General features: G+C 28.3%; 1 protein-coding gene and 1 long non-coding RNA gene across 2 annotated transcripts in view; one reads left to right on the top strand and one right to left on the bottom strand.

The window, feature by feature from the left end:
- Positions 1-12329, top strand: part of LOC139431594 (uncharacterized) — a 104539-nt gene extending 92210 nt beyond the window's left edge. The window contains exons 3-4 of the long non-coding RNA XR_011641688.1: positions 9542-12069; positions 12132-12329. This is a non-coding gene — a long non-coding RNA (uncharacterized lncRNA). The remainder of the gene's footprint in view (positions 1-9541; positions 12070-12131) is intronic.
- LOC111416844 (forkhead box, sub-group O) overlaps positions 1-13447 on the bottom strand; it is a 119405-nt gene that overhangs the window by 86989 nt on the left and 18969 nt on the right. The gene's annotated exons all lie outside the window — the stretch shown is intronic.

Below are 13447 nucleotides of genomic sequence, written 5' to 3'. Positions count from 1 at the left end.
ATATGAAATTTTCAAAAAATCATATCGACTGCATTTTTAAGAATCACGATATGATATGTATGTTAAATTGTAGCTTAAAGATTCTAGTTTATGATATGATACAAAAATTGTAAGATTATATTATTGAAATTCCCAGAAAAATATTATTAAAGAAGAAACTGTCAAATTTATAAATCACAAATAATATGAAATTTTCAAAACATCATATCGAATGCATTTTTAAGAATCTTGATATGATATATATGTTAAATTGTACCTTAAAGATTCTAGTTTATGATATGATATAAAAATTATTAGATAATATTATTGAAATTCCCAGGAAAATATTATTAAAGAAGAAACTGTCAAATTTATAAATCAAAATAATATGAAATTTTCAAAAATCATATCGATTGCATTTTTAAGAATCTTGATATGATATGTATGTTCAATTGTAGCTTAAAGATTCTAATTTATGATATGATATAAAAACTATAAGATAATATTATTGAAATTTCGAGGAAAAAGATATTAAAGAAGAAATTGTTAAATTTATAAATCAAAAATAATATGAAATTAAAAGTCATTTTAGAGATATTTTTTTAGAGGTTGTTTACTTTATACGAATAAATTTATCATTTCCGTTTTATCACTCTTTAATGTGAAAACTTACAAAAATTTAGGTTTTATTAAATAAACTTGCTTATTGTATTAAAAACAACAACATTATAAAACTAGAAACAAATTACAAATTGCACAACAAAGCCTGCTTAGTATAATTCATTAACCAGTAGTACTCAAACTTGTGAACCCTTAACTTTATCGTATCATATCTTAAGAAGGGCAAAAAAATGGGACATTGTGTTATAAGAATTTTTTATTCAGAAAGAGGAGACCTATAAACCATCAAATTTTTTCTACTCATACCTGATACACCCTGTATAATGGGATTTAGGTTGATGACAATGATATTAACGACAAATTTAATCTAAGAAATAAAGAAATTTTTATCAGAACTAATATTTAATGCAAGCAATCCGATCATTATATATGATATACAGGTTGTCCGGAAATGACGTGTACAACGCAAATACCTTGACCAAAAATATGATGATTTAACTCAACTTATCTATATACAAAATTGCTTAGTTTAGTTGCTAGAGTGTTTTAAAAATAATATGTTTTTTAAATTGTTTTTAAATAAGTCGAAAAATCTAATTTCGAAAATTATAGGGTGTTTAAAAACTTTGTAACAATAAATTATGCAACCATATCTTTTTAACCCCCTGTACAAACAATACCATTTTTTTTTTCTGAATAGTTACTGTAATTTAGAAACTATTTTCTTTCTTATAAAATTTCAGTTGGGTGAACGATTTACCCACAAAAAAATATTTTGTAAATCCCTACAAGCGCGAATGAGTGATGCAAGGTAATTAAAAACTTTTTTTTAATAGTTGGCTAGGTATAATTAATTTTAAAAACGTTTGTCACATAAATTTGACAGCAGTATTTGTATTTTTCGTTTTATCTTTGATTCATCATGAATTTTCAAAGCCCTCTAGCGACTAAACTAAGCAATTTTGAATATAGATAAGTTTAGTTAAATCATCATATTTTTGGTCAAGGTACTTGTGGTAGTACACGTTATTTCTGGACAGCCTGTATACAGGATGATTCAAAAAATTTGTTAATCCAATCAAAAACTGTTGCTTTAATCAAACTTTTGTAAGAGACCAAATGATAGATAATTAATTACTTTACACGAAAATACTGCTTGTTTGACAAAATTAGCAGTGGCGTTGAAAATATTTTTAAAAAAGGCCCTAGAACTCTGTCAGCGATTTTTTGAATCACCCTGTATAATGACAATCGTAAAATTTAAAAAAATAAATAAATAAAATTTCTTTTTGTTATCACCTATTAACCGTATCATTTAAAAATAATATTTTGTCCTTGCCCAGTTTGCCAATACGTTACGTCATTGGTCAAGGTCGAGTTTATTACGCTGAGTAACTATAAACTAATCACACATCTATAGTTAGTTTTTTTTTTTTTTATTAGAAGTAAAAATAAAACAAATAGAGACAAAGGTAGGAAAAGTACAGCAAATGAATCCGCGCAATTTTTATTTTTGCAAAATTTTCCGTTTGCAAGGCCGACGTGTCCTTATCGTTTATAATAACGTTGATGTCTATTTTAGTTTTTCCGCGACGCGCGATTTCAAAGTCTAGGAATCCCGTTTTGAATTTTTCCTTTCATGTTTTACGCGCTCAGACGTTTTTTTTTTTTAAAAAGTATGCAAAAAATGAAAGAAATATTAAAAACAATAAAAATTTCGAACAAAAAATAAAAAACGTTATAAATATTCGAAATTAAAAGAATTTTTTTTTAGAAAAGCGATTATTATTTTTTTGGAAACGATGCCCGTGAGTTCACCCTTAAGGTATTTGCGCGTACGTTCGTACCGAATAACCCGTGCCATCTATAAATAGTTACGAAAATAAACGGACTTCTGGCAGATTCCCGGCTTATACTACACCAGAATGACCAAGTCATTTGCCAAGATACGCCGGGGGATTATTTTTTTTTAACTACGTTTTGTTATTTTGATTATAAACAAGTTAAATTATAAAAAAAATTATGATAAATATAATATATAAATATAATAAGCAGCGTCACGACGTCGCGGACTTAGCAGTATATATATTTTGTTTTCAAAGCATGTAATTTGTTATTCCATTGCCAAAGTTAAATTATTTTTATTCGTTCCGTTCAGAATCCCGGATCTTAACAAATGGTCCAAAAATGGGAAAGAAGCAATGATGAACCGTAGACTGGCTGACATAGAAACTAAACTATAGCAGAATTGAATCAGAAAGTTCTATAAAAGAACAAGCTGCTTTAGAAAAAAATTTCAAGCCAAAACTTAGTTGATGCAAAGAAAAGAATGGCAAACTGCTTGGAGATGAAGATGATATAACGGCCAAATGGACTGCGGATGATAAACTTTAAAGCGCCTTTATACTTAGCGAAATCTTTAAAAATGGAAGAGCAGAAGTCACAAAAAAGTTGCACAAGATAATCGAAGATATTTGAGAAAGTGAGATCATTCCTCATGCATAGAAAACAGGCATCATCATCCCAGTATACAAAAAAAGGAGACAAACTCGAATGTAATAATTATAGGGGAATTACGTTGCTGAATATTGCTGATAAGGTATTTTCGAAAAATCATATCGACTGCATTTTTTAGAATCATGATATGATATGTATGTTAAATTGTAGCTTAAAGATTCTAGTTTATGATATGATATAAAAATTATTAGATAATATCTTGAAATTCCCAGGAAAAAATTAGTAGAGAAGAAATTGTCAAATTTATAAATCAAAATTAACGAAATTTTCAAAAAATCATATCGACTGTATTTTTTAGAATCATGATATGATATGTATGTTAAATTGTAGCTTAAAGATTCTAGTTTATGATATGATATAAAAACTATAAGATAATATTATTGAAATTTCGAGGAAAAAGATATTAAAGAAGAAATTGTTAAATTTATAAATCAAAATTCACGAAATTTTCAAAAAATCATATCAACTGTATTTTTAAGAATGTTGATATGATATGTATGTTAAATTGTAGTTTAAAGATTCTACTTTATGATATGATATAAAAGCTATAAGATAATATTATTAAAATTCCCAGGAAAATATTATTAAAGAAAAAACTGTTAAATTTATAAATCAAAAATAATATGAAATTTTCAAAACATCATATCGACTGCATTTTTAAGAATCTTGATATGATATATATGTTGAACTGTAGCTTGAAGATTGTAGTTTATGATATGATATAAAAACTATAATATTATATTATTGAAATTTCCTGAAAAACGTGATTAAAGAAGAAATTGTTAAATTTATTAATCAAAAACAAAGCGAAATTTTCAAAAAATCATATCGATTGTATTTTTAAGAATCATGATATGATATGTATGTCAAATTGTAGCTTAAAGATTCTAGTTTATGATATAATATAAAAGCTATAAGATAATAGTATTGAAATTCCCAGGAAAAAGATATTAAAGAAGAAATTGTCAAATTTATAAATCAAAAATAATATGAAATTTTCAAAAAATCATATCGACTGCATTTTTAAGATTCACGATATGATATGTATGTTAAATTGAAGCTTAAAGATTCTAGTTTATGATCTGATATAAAAACTATAATATCATATTATTGAAATTTCCTGAAAAACGTGATTAAAGAAGAAATTGTTAAACTTATTAATCAAAAACAAAGCGAAATTTTCAAAAAATCATATCGATTGCATTTTTAAGAATCTTGATATGATATATATGTTAAATTGTAGCTTAAAGATTCTAGTTTATGATATGATATAAAAACTATAAGATAATATTATTGAAATTTCGAGGAAAAAGATATTAAAGAAGAAATTGTTAAATGTATCAATCAAAAATAATATGAAATTTTCAAAAAATCATTTCGACTACATTTTTAAGAATCTTGATATGATATATATGTCAAATTGTAGCTTAAAGATTCTAGTTTATGATATGATATAAAAGCTATAAGATAATAGTATTGAAATTCCGAGGAAAAAGATATTAAAGAAGAAATTGTTAAATTTATAAATCAAAAATAATATGAAATTTTCAAAAAATCATATCGACTGTCTTTTAAGAATGTTGATATGATATATATGCTAAATTGTAGCTTAAACATTCTAGTTTATGATAAGATATAAAAACTATAAGATAATATTATTGAAATTCCCAGGAAAATATTATTAAAGAAGAAACTGTCAAATTTATAAATCAAAAATAATAAGAAATTTTCAAAGAATCATATGGACGGCGTTTTTAAGAATCATGATATGATATGTATGTTAAATTGCAGCTTAAAGATTCTAGTTTATGATATGATATAAAAATTATAAGATAATATTATTGAAATTTCCAGGAAAAAATAACCAGAAGATAGAGCTTACTACCATCTTCTGGTTAAGCTATCTACGGGATTATTACCACGGTATTAGCTAGTAGATGGGTTTATCTATAAGATAAATTTAACGAAAAGATGGTAGTAATGGACCTAAGAAAAGGATTTATCTATCGGATAAATTTATCAAGAAGTGGTAAAAGTGGGCCTAAACAATTTTTGCTTCTTAAAAAAATTTAATTATTACTTTGAAGTTAACTTTTTATCTCTACGTGTTGAGTAACTCGGAGGTATTCGTATCGAGTTACGCAAGAACCACTGCGATGACCACTCAAGGAGAGCCGCGACCGACGACCACGTGTGTTAACGTAAGGTAAAACTTTGTCGGAATCCGTGGCATTCGACGATTTGTGGTTTTTCGAAAGGAATCGAAACGACTCCGGTTACCTTACGGTGGCTAATGGAATTTATTAAGTGTAACTTCTTTAAACACATCGATTATGCAATTTGAAACGGTTTTTTATGTTCAAAATTGAGCTGGAAATAACGTTTTTAATTGTCGAATTAAGCGTAATTCGCAGAACCTAACAAAGTTATACGAAGTTCGCGCGCTTGTTTCCTAGCCAATGTAAACGTCCGTCATCGTTTCCTATATTTACGCGATCTCCGGTGCCCTTGGATCGCCTCCAAATACGCGGCTGCTTTGCCTATACACGTTGGGTTGGGTCAAAAATCTAAATTTTTTTAATCCAACCCCGTCGACAAAAAACATTTTAATTTAAATCATTAAAGCTAAATTGTAGGAGATTTTTAAATTCTTGATGCGCCTGATAAATAAGTTAATCCGCGATTATGGACCAGTGTAGCAGGTTTCAAGGAGAAGAAACATTTTAAAAAGATATCGAGCTGTACATTTTATTTTAATTTTTTTGCGTTGTCGATAAGATAACCTGTTCGTTGTTCAACTCAAAAATTCACTCCATACGGATACTTTAATCGTGGTGTGTTAAAATATTGGAAGATTTAGTCTTAATTATGATAATATATATAATATTTTTGAATATTTATATATATGACAAAATTTGGCTTTTTAAGAATGAGCAAAATATACAGTGTTCACCAAAAAGTCAGCTTTTTTGGTTTCATTGCACCTACATTTCTGAAAGTTTGTTAAAATAGGTTGATCTTTTGATATAAAATATTGTTAACATGGTCACCACTTCAAATCCACCGGAAATAGACCACAATCGTTATTTTAAATGTTAAATATATCAAATTTTCAATAATATTATAGTTTTCATATCATATCATAAACTACAATCTTCAAGCTACAATTTAACATACATATCGTGATTCTTAAAAATACAGTCGATATGATTTTTTGAAAATTTCATATTATTTTTGATTTATAAATTTAACAATTTCTTCATTAATATCTTTTTCCTGGAAATTTCAATAATATTATCATATAGCTTTTATATCATATCATAAATTAGAATCTTTAAGCCACAATTTAACATACATATCATATCATGATTCTTAAAAACGCCTTCGATATGATTTTTTGAAAATTTCATATTATTTTTGATTTATAAATTTGACAGTTTCTTCTTTAATAATATTTTCCTGGGAATTTCAATAATATTATCTTATAGCTTTTATATCTTATCATAAACTAGAATGTTTAAGCTACAATTTAGCATACATATCATATCAACATTCTCAAAAGACAGTCGATATGATTTTTTGAAAATTTCATATTATTTTTGATTTATAAATTTAACAATTTCTTCTTTAATATCTTTTTCCTGGGAATTTCAATACTATTATCTTATAGCTTTTATATCATATCATAAACTAGAATCTTTAAGCTACAATTTAACGTACATATCATATCAAGATTCTTAAAAATGCAATCGATATGATTTTTTGAAAATTTCGCTTTGTTTTTGATTAATAAGTTTAACAATTTCTTCTTTAATCACGTTTTTCAGGAAATTTCAATAATATGATATTATAGTTTTTATATCATATCATAAACTAGAATCTTTAAGGTACAATTTAACATACATATCATATCAAGATTTTTAAAAATGCAGTCGATATGTTTTTTTGAAAATTTCATATAATTTTTGATTTATAAATTTAACAATTTCTTCATTAATATCTTTTTCCTGGGAATTTCAATAATATTATCATATACCTTTTATATCATATCATAAACTAGAATCTTTAAGCTACAATTTGACATATAGATCATAGCATGATTCTTAAAAATACAGTCGATATGATTTTTTGAAAATTTCACGTTATTTTTGGTTTATAAATTTAACAATTTCTTCTTTAATATCTTTTTTCTGAAAAGTTCAGTAATATTATATTATAGTTTTTATATCATATCATAAACTAGAATCTTTAAGCTACAATTTAACATACATATCATATCATGATTCTTAAGAACGTCGTCGATATGATTCTTTGAAAATTTCACAATATTTTTGATTTATAAATTTGACAGTTTTTTCTTTAATAATTTTTTCCTGGGAATTTTAATAACATTATCTTATAGCTTTTATATCATATCATAAACTAGAATCTTTAAGCTACAATTTAACATACATATCATATCAAGATTTTAAAAAATGCAGTCGATATGATTTTTTGAAAATTTCATATTATTTTCGATTTATAAATTTAACAATTTCTTCTTTAATATCTTTTTCCTCGAAATTTCAATAATATTATCTTATAGTTTTTATATCACATCATAAACTAGAATCTTTAAGCTACAATTTAACATATATATCATATCAAGATTCTTAAAAATACAGTCGATATGATTTTTTGAAAATTTCGCTTTGTTTTTGATTAATAAATTTAACAATTTCTTCTTTAATCACGTTTTTCAGGAAATTTCAATAATATGATATTATAGTTTTTATATCATATCATAAACTACAATCTTTAAGCTTCAATTTAACATACATATCATATCACGATTCTTAAAAACGCCGTCGATATGATTTTTTGAAAATTTCATAATATTTTTGATTTATAAATTTGACGGTTTCTTCTTTAATAATTTTTTCCTGGGAATTTTAATAATATTATCTTATAGCTTTTATATCATATCATAAACTAGAATCTTTAAGCTACAATTTAACATACATATCATGTCGTGATTCTTAAAAATACAGTCGATATGATTTTTTGAAAATTTCTCGTTATTGTTGATTTATAAATTTGACAATTTCTTCTTTATTAATTTTTTCCTGGGAATATCAATAATATTATCTAACAATTTTTATATGATGTCATAAACTAGAATCTTTAAGCAACAATTTAACATATATATCATATCAAGATTCTTAAAAATGCAATTGATATGATTTTTTGAAAATTTCGCTTTGATTTGATTAATAAATTTAACAATTTCTTCTTTAATCACGTTTTTCAGGAAATTTCAATAATATGATATTATAGTTTTTATATCATATCATAAACTGCAATCTTCAAGCTACAATTTAACATACATATCATATCATGATTCTTAAAAACGCCGTCGATATGATATTTGAAATTTCATAATATTTTTGATTTATAAATTTGACAGTTTCTTCTTTAATAATTTTTTCCTGGGAATTTTAATAATATTATCTTATAGCTTTTATATCATATCATAAACTAGAATCTTTAAGCTACAATTTAACATACATATCATATCAAGATTCTTAAAAATGCAATCGATATGATTTTTTGAAAATTTCGCTTTGTTTTTGATTAATAAGTTTAACAATTTCTTCTTTAATCACGTTTTTCAGGAAATTTCAATAATATGATATTATAGTTTTTATATCACATCATAAACTACAATTTTTAAGCTTCAATTTAACATACATATCATATCCAGAAGATGGTAGTAAGCTCTATCTTCTGGTTAAGCTATCTAAAGGATTATTACCACGGTTACGGCTATTTTACACGCTCTGATTGGCTAGTAGATGGGTTTATCTATAAGATAAATTTAACTAAGGCGCTTAAAACCGCCGTAACCATGGCAACTATCCTCTAGATAGTTTATCAGGAGGATGGTAAAAGTGGGCCTTAAAAAATCTTTTTTGTGTCTTAAAAGAGAATGAGAAAGACCAGAAACGGAATCATTTGCATATGAATGCCGTTCGGTTGCTATAAATTATTCCAGCCAATTGCGACACCTCTCGTCGTATGCAAAACGCGCACTATTGTGTTGTCCTTTTATTTTACCTTGCAAGGTAACTCCGGTTACGATGCGTTTTATTAAACGATGGGTGTGTGGTGTGCAAAGTATTTTATATAAAATCAATCTAATTAACGCGAAAATATCAATTTATTGCACACGATCGCAAACAATGAAATATAAAAGCGCATCGGACGCAAAATGGTACCTTATCTATCCCTGATAAGACTTAAAGGTAAACCTACGCTAGACAGATAAACATTTACCCATCAAAATAAAAAAAAATACACCAAGGTCAACTTAAAACTATTTAAATAAACATTGCATAAGATGTGTTAACTTTAAATTATCACCATAAATTTTTTTTATTCGCAGAAACCTTAAAAAGATCCCTAGCATGGAAAAGGGAATCGCCACAAAATCCTGCAGCACTTCTATTTCCTTCCTTTTTGTTACGAACGCAGCGGGCGTCACCTTGTAATTGTCCACAATTGCTAATTGTCCGTGTTGCCTCGAAATGGGGCTACTTCTGTGGTAAAAGGAAGCCCCGAGAAGCCTCTCCCGTTGTGATACAACGCAGCAATCAAAGTCTGGAGGTCTAAAGCGTGTCGTCATGACGACTACGAGAACGTCACCAAGCGAGCTTAAAACCTAAAAAAAGCTCAACCCGTTTCTTCCCTGTATGGAAGTTGTAACAGATGCCCGATCAGGGCTACAGGAAATCAAGAAGGTGCCTCAACACAAAGATTATAAAATAAACCTCAATTTGAATCAAAAATTAATCAACTTTGTATCAACTTTGTATGCATTCGTTGAAGGTGTCACGTTACGTAACATTTCTATTCTAGTTACATCGTATTTTTTATCGTATTCTAATAGGAGGGGATTTTCGATGATGAGTTATTAATATGCAAAATAAGAATCGCGTTCACCTTGAGTCTAGGACAACGTCAACCTTTGAACCGAAATGAAAAAGCCCCACCCCGCAATAAACAGAAATTAACTTCTCCCTCGGCGAGAATATGAACGCGATATGAACTCAATAATATCTAGTTCATTAATACTCGTTTTCTTCGTCTTTTTAATTCCCTCTTCTTATAAACAGCCGCTTGTTTTCCACGTAATGATAATAATAATGGACTTGGGAGAGGTATAACGGCGTTGCGCGGGCATTTATTTGTAAACAAATAACAAGTGCACATCGCGTCGAGATAGAAGGAGAGGTGAAATAATAACGAGAAAGAAAGAAATTCATCGTGAGGCCACGTGCTCTCGAGGCGTCTCCAGCGCCACGAGGCGGTCGTTACGGGAAACTATGGAAACGACACACTTACGGAGGTTACATCTTGATTACTACCGACCGAGAAGGAATTCATCTTTTCCGAGTGAACATCAGAAAAGCCTCGGTTTGGTGGGGTTGTTTTTACAAAGCCGGCTAAGATACGCCACTGAATTTATATAGACACACACGGCACCCTGCACCAATTTTGACGGATTCCAAAAACAAACTTTGCATGTTATGACGAATGGGGAATCTTATAAAATACACCTGTTCAGAGTGGAGAGAAAAAAATTTAGAATGAATATTTTGCAAAAAAAACAGCTTTTATATTATTATTATTATACAGGGTCCAGCAGTGAAAAGGAAAGATTTAAGGTAGGGTTTGCACGACTTGCCACGACCTGCATGATTTGCCATTTGGTTTACAAAGTCAAAAAAATTATTTTTTGAATACTACATCCACCAAATGTCCTCTGTTACAATTCATGCATTCTTGGAGTCGTGTCTGAAAATTTTGCATAAAGAAGCTCTGCAAGAAAGAAGTCGCAGATATCCTGAGATATCGTTTCAAAGCAATTACAGCATTCATTGAAATTCTTGTATTGTGACTTGTTGCCCCGTCCCGTTGAAAAAGTGTGTCTTCATTCCCTGGAAGGTCTTCAAGTTGTGGTGTGAGATAATTCTGAATCATACGCAACGTATCGTACAGAATTAACGGTAACGGCATTTTCAGCCTCATTTTCAAAAAAATATGGACCGTTTTGAAACCAACGCTCCATTGTAAACTAAATGGCAAATTATGCAAGTCTTGGCAAGTTGGCTACTTTCTTCCCCATCACTTTGCGGCGCGTTGCAAACCCTACTTTAAATCTTTCCTTATCACTGCCGGACCCTGTATTTATACGATGCTCCTGAAGATGGTGTTATGGCGAAATCATTCTTATTTATATGAATTTCATACTGTCAAGCACAAAACATGCTGAATGCGTTTGTTAAATCTGTATCGCAGGAATGGTTTAACTTGCAAGCATCAGACTTGCTACAACCTAACCTCAAACATTCTTTTATAACCTCAAAAAGTTTCAGTTCTCAATTTCAAAAATTATCGGAGATAAAAAAATTTTAGTTCACCTAATTTTCAAAAAAACCTCAAAATCATCAAATCACCGATTTATAAACACCTGTATCACAAGAATGTTTTAACTTGGAAACATAAAACTTGGTACAACCTAACCTCAAAGATTTCTTTATAACCTCAAAAAGTTTCAGTTCTCAATTTCAAAAATTATCGGAGATAATAAAATTTTAATTAACCTCATTTTTAGGGAAACGTCAAAATTATCAAATCAGCGATTTATAAACACCTGTATCGCAAGAATGCTTTAGCTTGGAAGGATAAAATTTGGTACAACCTAACCTCAAACGTTTCTTTATAACCTCAAAAAGTTTCAGTTCTTAATTTCAAAAATTATCGGAGATAACAAAAATTTAAATAAGCTCATTTTCAGGGAAACGTCAAAATCAGCGATTTATAAACACCTGTATCGCATGAATGCTTTAACTTGGAAGTTTAAAATTTGGTACAATATAACCTCAAACGTTCCTTTATAACCTCAATAAGGTTCAGTTCTGAATTTCAAAAATTATTGGAGATAACAAAATTTTAGTTCACCTAATTTTCAGAAAAACCTCAAAATCATCAAATCACCGATTTATAAACACCTGTATCACAAGAATGTTTTAACTTGGAAGCATAAAACTTGGTACAACCTAACCTCAACGATTTCTTTATAACCTCAAAAAGTTTCAGTTCTCAATTTCAAATATTATCGGAGATAACAAAATTTTAATTACCCTCATTTTCAGGGAAACGTCATCAAATCAGCGATTTATAAACACCTGTATCGCAAGAATACTTTAACTTGGAAGCTTAAAATTTGGTACAACATAACCTCAAACGTCCCTTTATAACCTCAAAAAGTTTCAGTTCTCAATTTCAAAAATTATCGGAGATAACAAAATTTTAATTAACCTTATTTTCAGGGAAACGTCAAAATTATCAAATCAGCGATTTATAAACACCTGTATCGCAAGAATGCTTTAACTTGGAAGGATAAAATTTGGTACAACATAACCTCAAACGTTCCTTTATAACCTCAAAAAGTTTCAGTTCTCAATTTCAAAAACTACCGGAAATAAAAAAATTTTAGTTCACCTAATTTTCAGAAAAACGTCAAAATCATCAAATCAGCGCTTTATAAAAGTTGTATCGCAGGAATGGTTTAACTTGGAAGCTTAAAACTTGGCACAACCTAACCTCAAACATTCTTTTATATCCCCATAAAGTTTCATGTGTCAATTCTAAAATGTATTGGAGAAAAAAGTTTTTTTTAATTAATTTAGAAAAAAACGACAAATTAATGAATCCAATTTTTGAAAATGTGTATGAGAGGAACCACTCTATCTGGAAACTTAAAATTTGGTACAATATAACCTCAAACGTTTCTTTATAACCTCAAAAAGTTTCAGTTCTCAATTTCAAAAATTACCGGAAATAAAAAAATTTTAGTTCACCTAATTTTCAGAAAAACGTCAAAATCATCAAATCAGCGCTTTATAAAAGTTGTATCGCAGGAATCGTTTAACTTGGAAGCTTAAAACTTGGCACAACCTAACCTCAAACATTCTTTTATATCCCCATAAAGTTTCATGTCTCAATTCTAAAATGTATTGGAGAAAAAAGTTTTTTTAAATTAATTTAGAAAAAACGACAAATTAATGAATTCAATTTTTGAAAATGTGTATGAGAAGAACCACTCAATCTGGAAGCTTAAAATTTGGTACAACATAACCTCAAACGTTCCTTTATAACCTCAAAAAGTTTCAGTTCTCAATTTTAAAAATTATCGGAGATAACAAAATTTTAATTAACCTCATTTTCAGGGAAACGTCAAAATCATCAAATCAGCGATTTATAAACACCTGTATCGCAAAAATGC

The sequence above is a fragment of the Onthophagus taurus genome, chromosome 10 (genome assembly GCF_036711975.1).
Source record: "Onthophagus taurus isolate NC chromosome 10, IU_Otau_3.0, whole genome shotgun sequence".
Taxonomy (NCBI): domain Eukaryota; kingdom Metazoa; phylum Arthropoda; class Insecta; order Coleoptera; family Scarabaeidae; genus Onthophagus; species Onthophagus taurus.
This window is presented reverse-complemented; position numbering and strand designations above follow the sequence as displayed.